This window comes from Vicugna pacos, chromosome 35, assembly GCF_048564905.1.
Source record: "Vicugna pacos chromosome 35, VicPac4, whole genome shotgun sequence".
Taxonomy (NCBI): Eukaryota; Metazoa; Chordata; class Mammalia; order Artiodactyla; family Camelidae; genus Vicugna; species Vicugna pacos.
In genome coordinates this window covers 8,619,421-8,636,473 of record NC_133021.1, presented here as the reverse complement: position 1 = coordinate 8,636,473, position 17,053 = coordinate 8,619,421, and the positions used below count along the sequence as shown (strand labels likewise).

Here is a 17,053-nt window from a genome sequence, read left to right as displayed (position 1 = left end):
TTCTTCTAAAAATAAAATAAATAAATAAAAACCTAATTACCACCCCCCAGCAAAAAATTAATTTATTACTTTAATTAAAAGTTTAAAAAAGATAATTTAGTGCAGGCTTATCAGGCTACAAGAGCTACAATGAATGCCCCCACCCATTAATTTAGAAGAAGTCTCACAGTATTTCTCAACATAAAGGCTAAAATATAATTGAGAACACTTCCTGATGGTCAGCATCATTTTAACAAAAATGTAGATAATTACGTCCCTGTTGTCAAATTTCTGTCAGAGTTGGGCATGGAACATTTAGTTAGTAAAAGTGATTTTGCAGCTCTCTTTGAAAGAAATGCTGAGAAATGATCTTTTCTGTTGGAAATTAGCCTGCTTTTAAATTCTTCAGTAGGCATAAGTGTTTACAAACCAGGCAGGAACTGGATTATATTTTACATATACTTTAGAAACTGATTTGAATTTTGCCCTCTACCTGCAAGGCTATTTCTTAGGTAATAACATAAGCAGGCCACTATACTAAATTTTGTTTCCCTGTTTGCTTAATCCTCACAACAACTCTGTAAGCTGCTATTATTACCCCCATATAACAGATAAAGAGCTTGAGGCAGAAAATAATTTGGGTAACTTGGTAAATGGTGGAGCTGGGTAAGACTGCAGCCAGTCTGACACTCAGGTCCATTCTTCTCACCAATGCCTGATACTGCTACCTACATTCAGCAATGACCGCTAATTTCATATTTAAGTGTGTCATTTCTAAAAGTGCAAAGCTATATTAGTACTGCTGTGTAAATTATCCGTTTGAGATGTGATTGCCAAAAAAAAAAAAAGAAATAAAATCAGGGTGCCACTGAGGGGGGGCAAACTGCATATGGACGGACACAAGGGGACTTTGTGAGGACAAAGTTGCACAAATCTAGAAATAGTTAAAATGGCTGACTTGTACAATTATAATGTGTGAATTTTATGGCCTGTAAATTACACCTTAATACAGATATTAAATTAAGAAACTGGGATACAAAATTAAGACTAAAACACATATATAAATCACACAAAGAACAACAGGCAAATATCATTATTTACTGCACCATTGTCCTTGATGCAGCTTCCTATCCTCACCCATTCCTGAAAGGATGATTCATTTTTAAAATAGTCTTTTAATTTATTCAGCAAATAATTTTTGATTGCCTACTATGTACCCAGGACTAGTCTAGGCAGTTGGAATAGATAAATAAACAATACAAAAGTCCTGTCCTCACGGAGCTTTGTTGGAGTCTAGCTGGGATGGGGGTGGAGATGACAATTCACACAACAGAGCAGCAGAGGAGGTGGCATGTTAGGAAAGAGGAACCATGGAAAAATCAAAAAAGGGCAAGGTAAAGAGAGTTTAGGGTATGGGATGAGGGTGATGTTGTATTAAATACCAGAGCAGGCCACACTGAGGACTGAGGTTAGAACTAAGACTTGGAGGTGAGAAGTCCCAGGTGGACGGAATAACCATCACCGAGGCCAGCGTGCACTTCGCATGTTCCAGAATGTGGGCACGGCTGGAGCTGCGGAGAAGGGTCAGTGCAGATCCTGTATGGCCTTGGAGGACGTTGTAAGGACTGTGGCTTTTACCCAGAGTGAAATGGGGAGGCACTGCAGAAGGACGACACAATCTAACTTAGGTTTTCGAGGCTCACTTGACTGCCAGGTGAGAATAGTCGAAACGGGTCAGAGATGAAAGGAGGGAAGCCTCTGAGAAGGGCTGTGCAGGAGGAGAGGACAGTGGCTCAGGGTAGGGAAGCAGCAGTGGAGGCAGGAACCATGGTGAGAAGTGGCTGGGTTCTGGATATGTTTTAAAGGCAGTGTTAAACCAGATCTATTGACAGAATTCATGTGGTATGTCAGTGAAAGTCAGAATAACTCCAAGTTTTTTGACCCAAGCAGCTGGATGGATTAAGTTTCCACTAACTGAATGGGGGAGGTTGCAGGAAGAACCAGTTTGGGGTGTAGGAGAACAAAGAGCTCAGTTTTTACACATGTTGCTTTTAAGATATCAGAGTTTCAAGTGAAGATGTCAAATCAGCAGAAGATTGTAAGAGTCCAGAGTTGGAGAGAAAAATTCTAGCAGGAGACAGAAATGTGGGAATCATGGGTCACACAGGTGGCACAGGAAGACATGAAACCCAGGTACTCAAACATTAAGATAACCTGGCATTAACCATAGAAGTTGTCCTTGAGGGCCTGCCTACTAGGTGTGGATATCAGTCCTATTTCCTGACCACTCGAGTTTTAAAAAGCAACTTACAAATTAATTCGTGCAAGACACTGCCTCCAGTGGGTGGGTCCAGAGCTGGAGTGGGAGAATTGGATGGTGCACACTACTCCCTACAGTAGAATGTGTGTGTGTGTGTGTGTGTGTACACATGTGTGTGTGCGCAGGGGGATGAGATACACCTGGCTTAAGAAAAAGAGCTAGTAAGTCTAGAAGCTGAAAGATGAAAGAACATCCAGATATGGTAGAGGGAACAGGGGAAACACTGTGTACTGTAAGACATATCCCCATAATGCCATTTCCCACCATCCTTTCATCAGGAACACAGTTGGAAAGGGGGGAATTATGTAGATACGTGTGATGTACACAAACTTTCTGAGTATGTAACACAGAATATCTACATATGTAGCAAGTTAGTGATATTTATATATGCTTCAAGTTTAAAAACAAGTTCACAACAGAGGGAAAATAAAATACTGAGGAGTGGTAGAAGTATCATAGAAGGCCTTTCAATGCTCAGAATGGAAGCAAAAGCAGCTTCACCCAACAAAGAACATCAATAAGAGTCAAGAATGTTTATATTTGCTTAAGAAATTGAGAGTTACAACTTCCTGCTTTAAAGAATTAACATAAGACAGATACCACACTATAAGCAACGCCTATACTTGAGCTTTCTTAAAGCTATTTTAGTTCCTGCTTGTTCTGATGTACTCCAGACACTCTGCAAAGAAAACCTTCTATTCAAAGGCTTAAAGGAATAAAATAAGAAATAACACTGCATTCTTTTCAGTGGTCTCTGTACTGAAAGTCACTTGCAAATGCAGCACCCTGCCACAGGTCCACATTTTTAACAATAAAGACCTTTGCGCAATTTTTCAATTGCTATGTGACTTTGGGTCAGTCTCTCACTAAGAAGCAGAATGGAGTACCAGAAAATGACACATCAGGTCTAAAACTACAGATGTGGGAGATGAACCTACACCAGGAAACAGCTAAGTGGGAGGGTAAGGTTTACCTTTTAAGTTACCGTAAGTGCAGTTACACCTGCTCCCTGCTTCCCCTGTGAAGTGAAGAGCTAGTCTTTTCCAGAAAAGCTCTCATTCTGAGAACTGTCTTCTTTAAAATATTCGGAGATTCTCTTTTAAGGTTCTTGCACTTTTAAGCCTTTCCCCAACTCTACATCCTATAACAAGTGTAAAAATTATCCTATAGCCTATTGTTACAGAACATACTCTACAAAAGCTGAGGTTTCCCAGGGTTTGGATCCCAGAACTCTGCTACCAGATAATCCTAAAGCTTTCCTTCCATAACAGACTCTTCCGCCAATTCCCAGCTGTGGGCAAATTCGGCTTCTCAGATCAGGTAACTTTCTAACTCTGCCTACGAACACTCTGCTGCCAGTAAAGGAACTCTCAGACAGAAAGCACACAATGCCCCTAGTGAGGGTTGCCTCCTTCAATCAATCAAGATGCCATCACCAAGCAAATATTTAAACCTACTGCAAAACCTCTAAAGACATCTTACAAACAATATAGTTTGTATAGATGCATACTATTTGCTCTGGAATAGTGATTTCCAATGGAAGGAACAAAGGACCACATGACCCAAGCAATTTTTTAAAACTGCACATAACCATCCCTCTTCACGTGAGGATTCAGGCAAGACGGTCTTACAGGCCTAGGTGTAACAGAATGACAGCACCTCTAGGAGTAGGTTGAAAAGCAGCGAGGTAGACTTCTAGTGAAAGGGGGTGATGTAATAGGCCCCATCGCCCACTTACCTACCAGCACAGGACAGTCATCTCAGATCGAGAACAAACACTTTGGGAAACAGAGGTTGTTTATATTTTTATGGTATTCTGGTGGAAATAATGCCCTGAGTCATGTGAAGTTGTGGCTGCAAAATTGAACAGGGGACTGGACATTTTCACATTCAGGACAAAAATAGCCCCTGGATAGCCACCATATCTGCTCTCCCCTTTGCCTGTTCACCCCAAAAGCTGCAGGACTCTCCTGCTTGCAATGACACCCACCACTTCTCACAAATTCTTGCCAAGTTCACATCAGCAGCTGGTGGTGTCAAAGTCACCATTTGTACTGCTATGAAGTCCCTCCATTTCTTTATATCCCTTCTATTTTCTCTGTTGTCTTCCTAGCTACACTTGCATTCACAAGATAGTTACCGCACTAACATTGCCTCTGTAATCAGTCCAGGATATAGGAAGTAGAGATTCAACTGTAACCAGTCCCAGAATACTTGTCATGCCACACTAGTGTCCCAAAAAATACTCTGGCATCCCTCATCTCACTCAAAGAACCACTGCATTACTTAGAGGTTGTAAAATTAGAGGGCTTTCTCTACTGGGAAACACTGTGGCTTGTGGTAGAGTTGTGATTTCAGTTTTTGCAACTACTTACAGGCAAAAAGACATGGCCCGCAAATTTTCTTCAAGCGTTTGGTATTTAAACTTTCATTAGATACAGAGCCGGTGGACTAACCGTAATCTATGAACATATGGTCATATTATCAAATAATGTTCATGTCTACCTTACAGACATGTAAGAACTTGGATTACACCTGCAAGCCTCTAGGACTTTAGAATTAGATGTGAAGCATCCTGTGAGATAAAAAACCTCCTATCCAGTCACAGAACACAATTATAGACAACATGACACTAATGTCACTGAATACATTAGTATAGTCCATGTATGGTTAAGTTTCATCTCCAATTTCTCAGAGCTGGAAAGGAGATGTCTAGAAAAGCTGGAAAAGCCCAATTACCAAAACAGCTCAAAAGTTAATGCAGACTCCTGCACCTCCCAGAGCAGAGGGCGGAGGGGGCATTGCCCAACACTCTGTCCTCCCCCAGGATGTGGCATGTGGGGAAGCAGGCAGGAATGGGTGGCTGGGACTCGGAGGTGGAGAGGTGATGAAAGCAAGAGTGGAACTGCTCTGGTCCTAGAACAACAGAGCTGTAAAAAGCTCGGCTTCAGTTCAACCAACTCCCTCTCCCACTTTCCCTCCCACCTACGTGACAAACAGAGCACAGCCAGGCACTTTCTGCCCATGACGGTGACTACTAGTAGGAAAGGGACCAGGATAAAAGCATGTCCTATAAAAGATCAGTCTGATTTCAAGGCTATGTTATAAACAATGAACAGCACTGTCAGAGTGGGACACTTGTGTGGCGCTCAAGTAGGGAGGAGGAGGTTGAGGATCCATTTCCAGCACTTCCATGTCTTTTATCACTCCTATTTCTGACCTTTCCTTTGCCACTTTTTGAAGCACTGCCATCACTGGCAGGTAAAGGGGCAGCAATGTGACTTGGCCGTTTGGCTGATGGGGCTACATTTCCCAGCAGTGGAATGAAAAGGCACTGGAAGAGGATCAGCTGGAAGATGTGAACTGCGGTCCTGGCCTGTGCCAAACACTAACCAGGTGACCCTGGGTTAGGCTCTTAGTCTCTCTGGGCTTCCGGCTGTTTACTTATAAAAGAAGGTTTTGTCATTGCACAAATATATCCAATATGAAATGTAACATGAAAGTCAAACATAATGACATCTCACCTGCTTGCTTCAGGGAACTGTACAAGCACTGAACACTATGTGAATGTAAACACAGTCTTAAGAAAACTATTGAGGTAAAGCACTAAACTGAACATGGAGATAAAGTTTTATGGATTTTCTTGGCTTTCTTTTTTAATTGCAACACTGAATTAATAGTTATTAGCTATAATCCACACCACCACCACTGCGAATAAATAAAGAAGGTAAGCACTGCCTGGATGCCTGTTATTGCCCGATGCTAAGCAGGGTGAGGGGTATAAAGGAGGCTGAACAAGTGAGTCTTCTCCAGTTACCAGCTAAGTGAGGAGACACATTGGAAACCACCCAGGAATGGTACCAAGTCAGTACTCAAATCCAAGATTACAGACTACTGATCATAAACAGTACAGGAATACAAAGAGGAGCTAGAAGTATTTGGAATAAATAGGGAAGACTCTATGAAGGGGATGGGGCTCCAACTAGTTCTCAGGGCAATTCTAAGCTGTTTTAACTGAGGACTGGATAGGAAAAGGCTGGTGACTCCTGGTTTTTAATAAGGCACAGGTTACCCTAGGAGGCTAAGTTACATAATGATTGGAACAAATAAGGTAAGTCCAAAATGATGAAGGGTCGAGACTCCCTGGCTGAGATCTGGTTGTGTTAAGTCTTTGACTTGACTGTAGATGTGGGAGCACCAAAACTGTAGGTTGACTGAAAGGGGGGGAGAGAATATCCAAGAATTCAGCAGAAGGAAAAATTCATGTATCAGGGATGAAAGCTCTTCATCAGAGTATCAGCAATCAGAATAGACACTTGAAACCAAAAACATACAGTTCAAGAAGCTGACAAAATGTGGAGGGTGGTGAGAGAAAGATAAATCAAAGACCACTCCAAGCCTTTGTGTATTCAAGACCGAAAGAATGATTATCCCACTGAATAAGTGGAGACGCTGCAAGAAAAAAGATTATGAAATCAGCTTTAGACATGTTGAATCTGACGTATGAGCTAAGAGTAGGCTTTCTCTAAGAAGCTCAAAATTCAAAACTGAAGCACAGATGTTGAGTACAGGCTTAAGATGCAGATGGACAAGACATGATAAATCTCCTAAAAGAAAACATAGGCAAAACATTATCTGACATAAATCTTAGCAACATTCTCCTAGGGTAATCTACCCAGGCAATGGAAATAAGAGAAAAAATAAAGAAAAGGGACATAATTAAACTCATAAATTTCTTCACAGCAAAGACAACCATAAGTAAAACAAAAGGAAACAACAACCTACGAATGGGAGAAAATATTTGCAAATGATACGACTAACAGAGGCTTAATTTTCAGAATATATATAACAGCTCATACAACTTAATAACAAAAAAACAAACAACTCAATCTTAAAATAGGCAGAAGACCTACACAAGCATTTCTCCAATGAAGACACAAATGGCCAATAGGCACATGAAAGAATGCTCGATATCACTAATAAACTGAGAAATTCAAATCAAAACTATAATTAAGTATCAGCTCCCATCATTCAGAATGGCCATCGCTCAAAAGTTCATGAATGATAAATGCTAGAGAGGCTGTAGAGTGAAGGGTACCCTCTTACACTGCTGGTGGGAATCTAGTTTGGTGTAGTCATTATGGAAAGCATGGAAATCCCTGAAAAAACTAAAAGTAGACTTACCCTATGACCCAGCAATCCCACATCTGGGTATATAACTGGAAAGAACTCCAATGTGAAAAGATACCTGCACACCAGTATTCACAGCACCACTGTATACAAGAGCCGAGACATGGAGGAAAGCTAAATGTAGCAACAGATGACTGGATAAAGAAGTTGTGGCATATTTATACACTGGAATACTACTCTACCATGAATAGGACAAAATAAAACCATTTGCAGCAACATGGATGGAGCTAGAGATCGTCATTCTAAGTGAAAGCAGCCAGAAACAGAAAAATACCAAATGATACCACTCATATGTGCAATGTAAAAAAAGAGAGAAAAAGACACTGTGAACTCATCTACAGAACAGAAACAGACTTGCAGACTTAGTAAACAATCAAGGTTACCAGGGAAAGGGGATAGGAAGGGATAAATTTGGGAGTTCGAGATTTACAAATGTCAGCCACTATATATAAAAAGAGATTTTAAATTAAGTTTCTTCTATATAGCACAGAAACCTATGTTCATTATCTAGCAATAACCTATAATGAAAAAGCTGATACAGCCACCAACTGAGGAAGCAGGAGAAGAAAGGAGAGTTAGTTATGCTGGGCTAGAGCCCACTTCTAAAATCCTTGTCAGCCACTGAGGCTGCCCCGAGTACACTGAGCTTTCCTCCCAGGGACAGGCTGACATGACATGCATCCTGCAAACCTGGGGCAGCAGAGGCCGTCCCCAGGTCTGGCCCTAGGGGAGATGGGAGCAAGTCCACCTGCTCCCCTTGGGGCAGCACCCCTCCCTGCAGCCCCCGCCACCTGACTGCACCACGCCTGCTTCTCAGGAAACCACTGACTTGAAAACAACTGATCCACGAACCTGGGGCAGCGGCAGGGAGATGGGCAGCGACCTGGCAAGCTGGTAGACTTGCCCCCATCTCCCCCATGGCCTGTCCAGGGCTCGGCCTCTGCTGCTCCAGGCACGGTCCGCAGGTCAGCCTGCTCTCGGGAGGAGGGCACGGTGTGGTTGAAGGCAGTGGCGGGTTATGGGGTCTGCCCATGGGAGCCCTTGGATTTGCTTCAAACTCCCCAGCGCATGGCCTGAGCTTGGCCTCTGCTGCCTCAGGTTCGTGGAACTCAGGTTACAGGTCAGCCTGCTCCTGGAAGGCGGGTGCTGTGCTGTCAGGGAAAGGCGGCAGCTGCGATGGCGGGATTGGGGCTACCCTGTGAGAGCGCGGGGGTTGCAACAATTTCCCGCTGCTGCTGCAGCCATCCCAGCACACTCATCGCACCGAGCCCATCTCCCAGGAGCAGACTGACCTGTAACCTGAGTCCCACTAACCTGGGTCTTTAGAGGCCGCCCCCAAGGTCAGGCCGCAGGTAAGATGGGAGCAAATCCATGGGCTCTCATGGGGCAGTCCCCATTCCATCCGAGGCCCCGCGACCGCACCGCACCCACCTGCAAGGAGCAGGCCATCGTCTGAGGGCCAGTCGGAGATGCTCTGGAACCGTCCGGCGCCCTCCCAACTCCCGGGGCTGTACCTGCTCTCCTAAACCCGTGTATAAGCGGCGGCAAAAACACGGTGTTCAGGAACTACTAATACCGGGGTTACCACGAACCTAACGGGACGCGAGGCCGGGACCTCACCTCCGCACCCCTCCCTGGGCGCCTCCTCAGCTGCACAGCCCAGGCGTCCCCCGCTGGCTCCCCGAGCAGCGCGCCCCCACCAGCGCCCTCTTAACTGTCCGGCAGCGGCAGCCGAGCCGCGGGCAAGCGGCGGCCCAGGCCCCAGGCCGTGTTCCTCTTCCAGGAGCTGGTCCAGGAGCAACCGGCTGCCGCCAGCTTCCACGCGTTCTGGGTGGGTTCCGGCGTCCGCGCGTCTGTCCGTCTGCGCGTGCGCGCCCCTCCTCCTCCCGCCCGCAGCGCAAACTGCTCGGGTGGGTCTCCTGCTTTACCGGCCCTGGCCGCTGGGGCCGGGAGGAGCCAGGTGGGGCCCCTCCTGCTTGTCCCGCCGGGTCTCCATCCCCAGAGCCTTCACCCAGCCACCGACTGGGTCCTGGCATTGAACTAGAACCACGACTGCCCTAGGCCAGGCCTCACCCACCCAGCCCCACTTTCCCTGCTCAACTTCCCCTCCCTGTTACTACCCTCCCACCACTGGCCAGGCCCAGTCTCCCACCAGACCTTGAAGACAGGGCTCCTTCTCCTCACACCATGGTCCCTGCCCTGACACTCCATCCTGCTAGGTCCTAACCTATGGCCCCTACACCCACAAGCTTACCCCTCATGCCTCAGCACAGGACACCCAACATCCTGAAATTATCCCCCTCACCTCTCAGCCAGGTCATTTCCACTCTGATCGGGCCCCACACCTCTCAACCTGTACCCCCACACCATGGGATCCCCTTAAATCTGAGTGCACCCCTGCCCTGAGCTCACTCACTCACCCTTCACCCTGTGGTTGGGGTGGGGAAATCCGTGCTCCAGTAATGATGACTACTGCCACCAGTGGGGGATCGAGCCTAGTGTGCACCTTCAGAGTTAATGTCTGAGGCTACAGGGTGAGGCAGGCTGGGATGAAGGTGGTTCCAATTCCTGCCTTGGCACCCTGATCCCCGCAGCCTGTGCCTGAACTGACCTGATGGGTCAGGTTGATCCCAGACTGCCAGCCACTGGCCTTGGGCTTTCGGTGGTTGATGGTCCTGATGGTGATCTGGACTCCTAGGGCGGAGGCACTGGGCACGCGGACCTTTGGGGTGGGGGAGTTCAGAGTATGCACTTAATCCCAGGGTTAGACATCAGATGGTGGGCTGTGTGCATGGGGCTTTGTGCATGGCATGGACTCAGCACAGGTGGGTGCAGGGAACTTGTTCATTCACACCAGGCCAGAGGGAAGAGGGAAGGGAGCTTTTAAAGTGTCAAAGTGAGGAAGCCAAAGCTTTAGAGCAAAGTAGGAAGGTGCACTGGCCAGGCCACCATGGATCTTGCCGCAACGCTTGTCCCTTGCATCAGGGGAGACTGGCAGTTGACTGGCCAATGAGACATCCCCTGCTGTGGTATAGTTTACAGGCAATTGAAGGGATTTTGAAAGGTAATTTTAATCCAATAATTTTCAGTTTCTCTGTGGTAGACTAGGTCCAAAATCATGGTGAATCTGGCAGGGATCCTGCCTGAAATCCAGCCTGGGACAGTGGAGGACCCACCCAGGAATCATCCACTTAGCTCTCACCAAAAGTCACTGTAATAGAGAAGAACCAATCTGACTCCATATTGGATCTGTTCCTTTTCCTTTAACCCTCTGCCGTGTTATCTAGGCTTAGACTTGCAAGCTCTGCACTTTTTGTAAAACAGTGTTGCCTTTAGCCTGAAATAAACAGGAGAGCCTATTCTCAAAAGTCTGAGCTTTAAGGATATTAACACTTTGCACTCCTATAAAGATAACAAGTTGCAGAATAGAAAAAGTTTGTTTTGTTGCAGGTTTTGCAGGAACACCATGATCTGACCCACGTGGACAGCTGCAAAGGATTCCAAGAACAAAGAATTCCTACACCAACAAGTTTGCAACAACCAACCACAGCCCCTCCCCTTTTTAGTAGAAAAGGAGCCTGAAGTTGACATGGGGAAGATGGTTCTCCAAGATATTAGTCCGCCATTATCTTGGTTTATAGCTGTTTACGTAGACCAGGTCATAGTGCCTCTGTAAATCCCCTAACAAAACAAAAGTAGTTTTCTATTCTACAACCTGTTGTCTTTATATAAGTGCAAAAGTGTTAATATCCTTAAAAAATCAAAGCCTTGAAAGTAGGCTCTTCTGTATATTTAAGGCTAAAGGCAACATTGTTTTACAAAAGGTGCAGAGCTAGTAAAACTAAGCCTAGAAAAGAGGGCAAAGGGTTAAAGCCAAAAGGACAGATCTTCTATGGAGTCAGATTTTTTCTTTTCTATTATACTATATTCTATTTTTGTTTTAAGTATATAAGAATAAAGTTTAGCCTTTTCCCATTTTAAATTGTGCAATTTTAAGGAGCATTAATTGCATTCACAGTGCTGTGAGACCAGCACCACTTGTTTCAGACTATTTCCTTCCTCAAAGTAAAAGCTTGTATACAAAGAGCACCCCACGTCCTACCTCCCCTAGCCCATGACAAGCCCTAATCCCCTTTCTCTCTCTATGTCTTTACGTATCCTGGAGGTTCCCTATCAGTGAAATCGTATAAAAGGTGGCTTTTTTTTGGTTTGTCTGCCCACATATCTTAAGTAGGGACGGGTGAATTATTTTTTTTTTTGTTTTCACGTGAATTAGCATTTTTGTATTTTGAGAGGAAAGTCCAGATGGATTAAAGATGAGACGTACCAAATGAAGCCCTTTTAGTAACTCTGTGTATAATCTCGGGGTAGGCACTGCTGTTCTAACTGTGAAACCAGAGCCAGAAGGGAGATGCTTAGCTCTTCTTGTGGCAAAATAAATCCAAACAAAAGCAGAAAACAAAGGCCAAGAAAGACAGCTGGAAAGACAAACCACAGCCTGGAAAAACCTTTCCTCATGACCCAAGATCGGAAAAAAGCTTCACATCCCTGTGGTCCAAAAAGCTCTTGAAGCCCAGTGTTCTGAAAAGAAACAAAACACACAGAGTCAGTTCCAACGAGAGGCAGTGCAGGTGGCCGGTTTGTACTGGAGATGCTTGACCTCTCAGGTGAAGACACAGGCAGACAGACAGACTGCAGAGACAGCATTGGCCACCATCACCCTGGCAGGTCTTTAGCCCGGTGACAACCAGCCCTGGTGACAACGTGAGCAGGCAGAGGCCCCAGGAGGTACCCTGGAAGGAAGAGCAAATGGACGCTCCTCTCCGGCAGAACAAGGTGTAGGATGCATCAAAGTGCCACAGGTGCATCCCTTCCCTAGCAGTGCTGAGCCTTAGAGAAGATCCCACCAAAGTGCTTGCACAATTTTCAAAGATAATGTTTCTTCAGTAACATGAATTCAAAATAATCAATATGTCGTCAAGGGATTTTCAGAAGTGACCTGCCCTGGACCCGTACAATACACACACATAAATACACACATATACACATAAATATATACACACATACATACAGGAAAAGAGACAGACAGACTGAAACACAGAGAAGCAGGGGGAGACAGAGAAACAGAGAGAGAGACAACTCAGAGAGGCACTGAGAGACAGAGACAGCGAGAAGGAACACTGGAGCTGGTAATGAGTGGAACTCACATACATTTTCACAAGTAAGTCTATGTGTCAGAACCTGGTCCCAAAGTCGATCCACCCTCCAGGGGAGGGTGTGGGGATCCCACAAGGGTGTGGGAACAGAAGGCAAAAAATAGGAAGCCATTGTGGGGCCGCCCACCACAGAGGCCGAGATGGGACACTGGGCCTGTATGTCAACATGACAGAATGACCTAGGAGGTTGTATGCCAGAGCGGACGATGTCAGAGTTGTATTTAATTTCAGTCTCACGACTGGGAGCGGGGAAGCAAGCAGCAAGGAAAGTGACTTTCTCCAGACCCCAGGGCAGACCCTGGCCTGTGTGGGGTGTGCTTTGCACTCCACCAGCCCTCTGTGGGTTCCTTCCTTTGCTGAGTCTGTGCACGATCTCCCTGTGATGCCAGCCCGTGGGGGTGACAGATGCAATAGGTGTTTCTAGGTCTAGAGACAGGATGGCTTCTCTAGGAAGCAGGGGCCAGAATGATCCCCACTGTGCTGATGGGGGATTGGGGAGACCCTGAGAGGCACGTGGCTTGTCCAGGATGATAACACTGCTGAGTAGGGGGAGCCAGGTCTGAACCCAGCTGTGTCTTCAGAGTTGCGGCACTGGTTGCATCCAGGACTCCCCAGGGCTATGGGGGGGGCTGAGGTGGTGTCACTGTGTGTGGACATGGCATGGAGTGAGAAATGAGAGATTGGAAGCCCAGAAAGGCCCTTGAGGAGCTTTGTGTCAGGAGGAAGCTTGGAGAAGTGGACCCCAGGAAGTGACCTCACTTCCCTGGCAATAGAGCCCAACAGAACTTGGAACCGAAGTCACCAGGCACCCGCTCTGTAGAGAAGTCCCTACTCAGCTCACCTGGTTGGAGACAGAGGCATGTTCTGCTGCATCCCATTATCCTGAGGCCACAGGCCCCGGAAAGCCCTCAGCGAGGGTCTCTACCAACGCTGCCGGCACTGGGTCAGGTCTCACCCAAGGCGCCTCTGGCCTTTTGGCCAGAGAGACCCAAAGGTAACACAGGGAGGCCCAGGGCAGGCCCCCCAGGCTGGGCCACCACTCAGATCCCATCCAGGTAGCCACACGGCCCCATCCTGCCTGGTGGAGGTGGAGCAGTCATGTTGGGGATGGGTATCTGCCTCAAGAAAGAGCAGGACAGAGGCCTGGGGGCCCGGTCACGTAGACAGCCCAGGACAAAGCTGGCTGGCTGGGATGTGGAGAGCCGGGGAAGGGTCCTGCCGCCCGAGGTGGAGCCCATGCTCTCTGGGTATGCATTTTCCCTCCCGGATGTCTGAGCTGAACAAGGTTCCGGTCTGATCTAGCAGCAGAGGGTAGAGTCTACAGAATCAGGAGTGTTCCTGGCCGGGAAGGACTCTGAGACTTCCATGCTGGGTCAGCTGCTGGTCACTATCATTGCAGAGCCAGATACCACATGTTGAAAAGAAGCTGATGAATAAGAACACCAACGCCCCCTCCCCAAGTGAAGGACTGGTGTGTCACTCTTCTGAGGGCCAGCGCAGACTCCTGGTGGGTCTGGATATGGAGGGGTCCCCACCACCATGGCCCACAAATCAGTGGGGCAGGCCTCCGACCCAGACATCACCCAGGGCTCTCCCAGGGACCTACCCGGGGCTGACGGGTAGCTCAGCACACCCTGGTCTGACCTGGAGCACCGTGCCCACCTCACTGCAAGTCAGGTGGAGGACCAGAAGCCCCCGAAGCAGAGACCAAAGGTCAAAAAAGCAGGGCTGGTGTACGTGTGTAGGTGAGGGTGGGGCGAAGGCTGGGCCACACAGGGAGGTGTCCCTAGAGGCTACTGTTGGGACCAGAAAAAAGAATGGCCTCAGAACACCTGTCTGGAAAAATTCAGTCACAGAATACATCCTGTGGGCACTTTCTGGGTGGGAGCTGTCTGGAAAGCTCTGGGAAGATTTCTGTCCTTGTAGAGGCACATGGAAAGGGAGGCAGGTGCGTAAATTTTTCCTCTGTCACAGCATGAGATCTTCCACAAGACTTAAAACTCTCTCCACTTCCAATAGTTACAGAGGAGGCAGGGGCAGGGGAAGATGTCAGAGACCAAAAATGGGACGAACTGGATCCAGCAGGAGACCTCGAGCTCCCTCCTGCCGCTCCTGCAGCTCCTCCTGAACCTGCGTCTGCAGCTGGACTGCTGGGCAACGGAGAAACAGTTCAGGCATCACCACCACCTGGGGTAGAGCCCCCTCTGCACCCACCCACACCTTCTTCTCCAAAATGTTCTCCAAAATTCCACCGTCAGTCCCCCCACAAACTTGACGTCCCTTCCGCTGGAGATGTTTTTGTTTCATTTTCTTTAGTTTCCTTTGCTTGTTTCACATCATTTATGACATCCTTTATTTTTCTTTTTAGAGTTTCATGTAATAAAATGTAGACTTTTCCCCTTTTAAATTGTGCAATTCAGGAGCATTAGGGGCATTCACAATGTTGTGCGACCATCACTACCATCTAGTTTCACACTATTTCTTTCCTCAAAGTGAAACCTTGGATCCAGAGCATGCACTCCCCTCCCTCCTCACCCAGCCCCTGACAACCCCAAGTCCTCTTTCTCTTTGCGTGTCTTTACCTCTACTGGTTGTTCCCTGCCAATGAAATTTTAAAAAAGGATTTTTTCCTTCCTGCCCACATGTTTTCACCTGGGGCTGAGGATTTTTGTTTGTTTTCACTTGAAACAGCATTTTTATTATTTTCAGGGGATATGCAGGGGGATTAAAGATGTGATGCACAAAATGAAGCCCTTTTGGTAACTCTGTGCATAATCTCAGGGTAGACACTGCTGTTCCCCCTGTGACACCACAGCCAGAAGACACAAGGGAGATGCTTAGCTCTTCCTGTGGCAAAAACAAAACCAAACGAATCAAAAAAATTAGTAAAAGCCCAGAAAAATTGCTTGAAAGGCAAACCACAACCTGGAAAATGCATTCCTCATAACCCAAGGTTGGAGAAATTTTTCCCATTCCTGTAGTCCAAAATCCTTTTGAAACTCAGTGTTCTAAACAGAAACAGAACAGACATGGGCAGTTCCAATGAGAGGCAATGCAGGTGGCCAGTGTGTGTTAGAGATGCTTGACCTCTCAGGTGAGAACAGAGGCAGACGGAAACACTGCAGAGACAGCATTGGTCACCATCACACTGGCGGTTCTTTAGTCAGGTGACAACCAGCCCTGGTGACAATGTAAGCAGGCAGAGGCTCCAGCAGATCCCCTGGAGGGAAGAGTGAAGGGACGCTCCTCTTCAGGAGAACAGGGTGCAGGACGCATCAAAGGGCCACAGATGCATCTCTTCCTCAGAAGATCTGATACTTACAGTTCATCCTGCTAAAATCCTTACACACCTATTCAAAGATGCCTTTTCAAGGGTGTTCATCACAGCACTGGTTGAAACAGTCGGAATTAAAGCAACAATAATATTGATGGAGAGGGGATGGGGTCCATTCGTTCTGGTTCATGTGGATGAATGAATGCTGTTCAGTTGGAAAAGTGGGTGCCTGGTCTCAACCCAATGTCAAGGGAGGCCTCAGGGTGGAAGTATGCAGACCCACTCTCTGCATCCAGGGTCCCATCTGCACGACCACATGTGTGTGAAATCAATATAGATGGAAATTGATCTGATTGTGAGTGTGTGAGAGACAGAGATGGAGAGAGACATACTGAGAGACACAGAGACTGAGACATAAGCACCAAATCATTCATGACAGACACCGCTGTGGGTGGGAATTACAAATCACTTCTTTTTTAGGCAATATTTCAATTTTTTGTACTGTGTCTGTATTACTCTACTAATTCTAAAAGGATTAAAATCCTATGCTAATGTGACCCATTCATTACTCATCTATGGAGTAATTAAAGTACATTAATCCTATTTTTAAAAGAATTTAAAGCCTTCTCAGGACTCAGTTCCATTTCAGCTCAGTGGAAGCAGAGGTTCTCCAGGAGGTCGTGTCTCTTCTGAATCAGCATCCAATACAGGTGAGCAAGAAGTACCCGACTTGGACACTGAAGACTACAATAGATGAGAGAGTCTGTTGAGAGAAATTAAGTCCTAAATTCAAAGAGAATAATCCCATATTCATGGAGCAGAAGGCTTCATTCTACTAAGATGACAAAGGTCCATGAATAGATCTAAGGATTCAAAGAATGCCTACCCAAATCCCAGGTGGTATTTTGCAGGAATTGACAATCAATCTAAAATTCACGTGGAAAATCCAGGGGGTCAGAATACATGAGTGAATCTTGAAAAAGAAGAACAAAGTTCGAGGAATGGAAAGTCAGATGGAACCCACGGTTAATACAAAACCTCTTTAAGCTGAAGATAACTGAGATTCAAAAGATG

General features: G+C 46.5%; 1 long non-coding RNA gene across 1 annotated transcript; it reads left to right on the top strand.

The window, feature by feature from the left end:
• Positions 1–13,533: 13,533 nt before the first annotated feature.
• LOC140691504 (uncharacterized) lies at positions 13,534–14,987 on the top strand. The gene is made up of 3 exons (XR_012067208.1): positions 13,534–13,699; positions 14,105–14,212; positions 14,725–14,987. It is a non-coding gene; the product is annotated as an uncharacterized lncRNA (long non-coding RNA).
• The last annotated feature ends 2,066 nt before the right edge of the window (positions 14,988–17,053 follow it).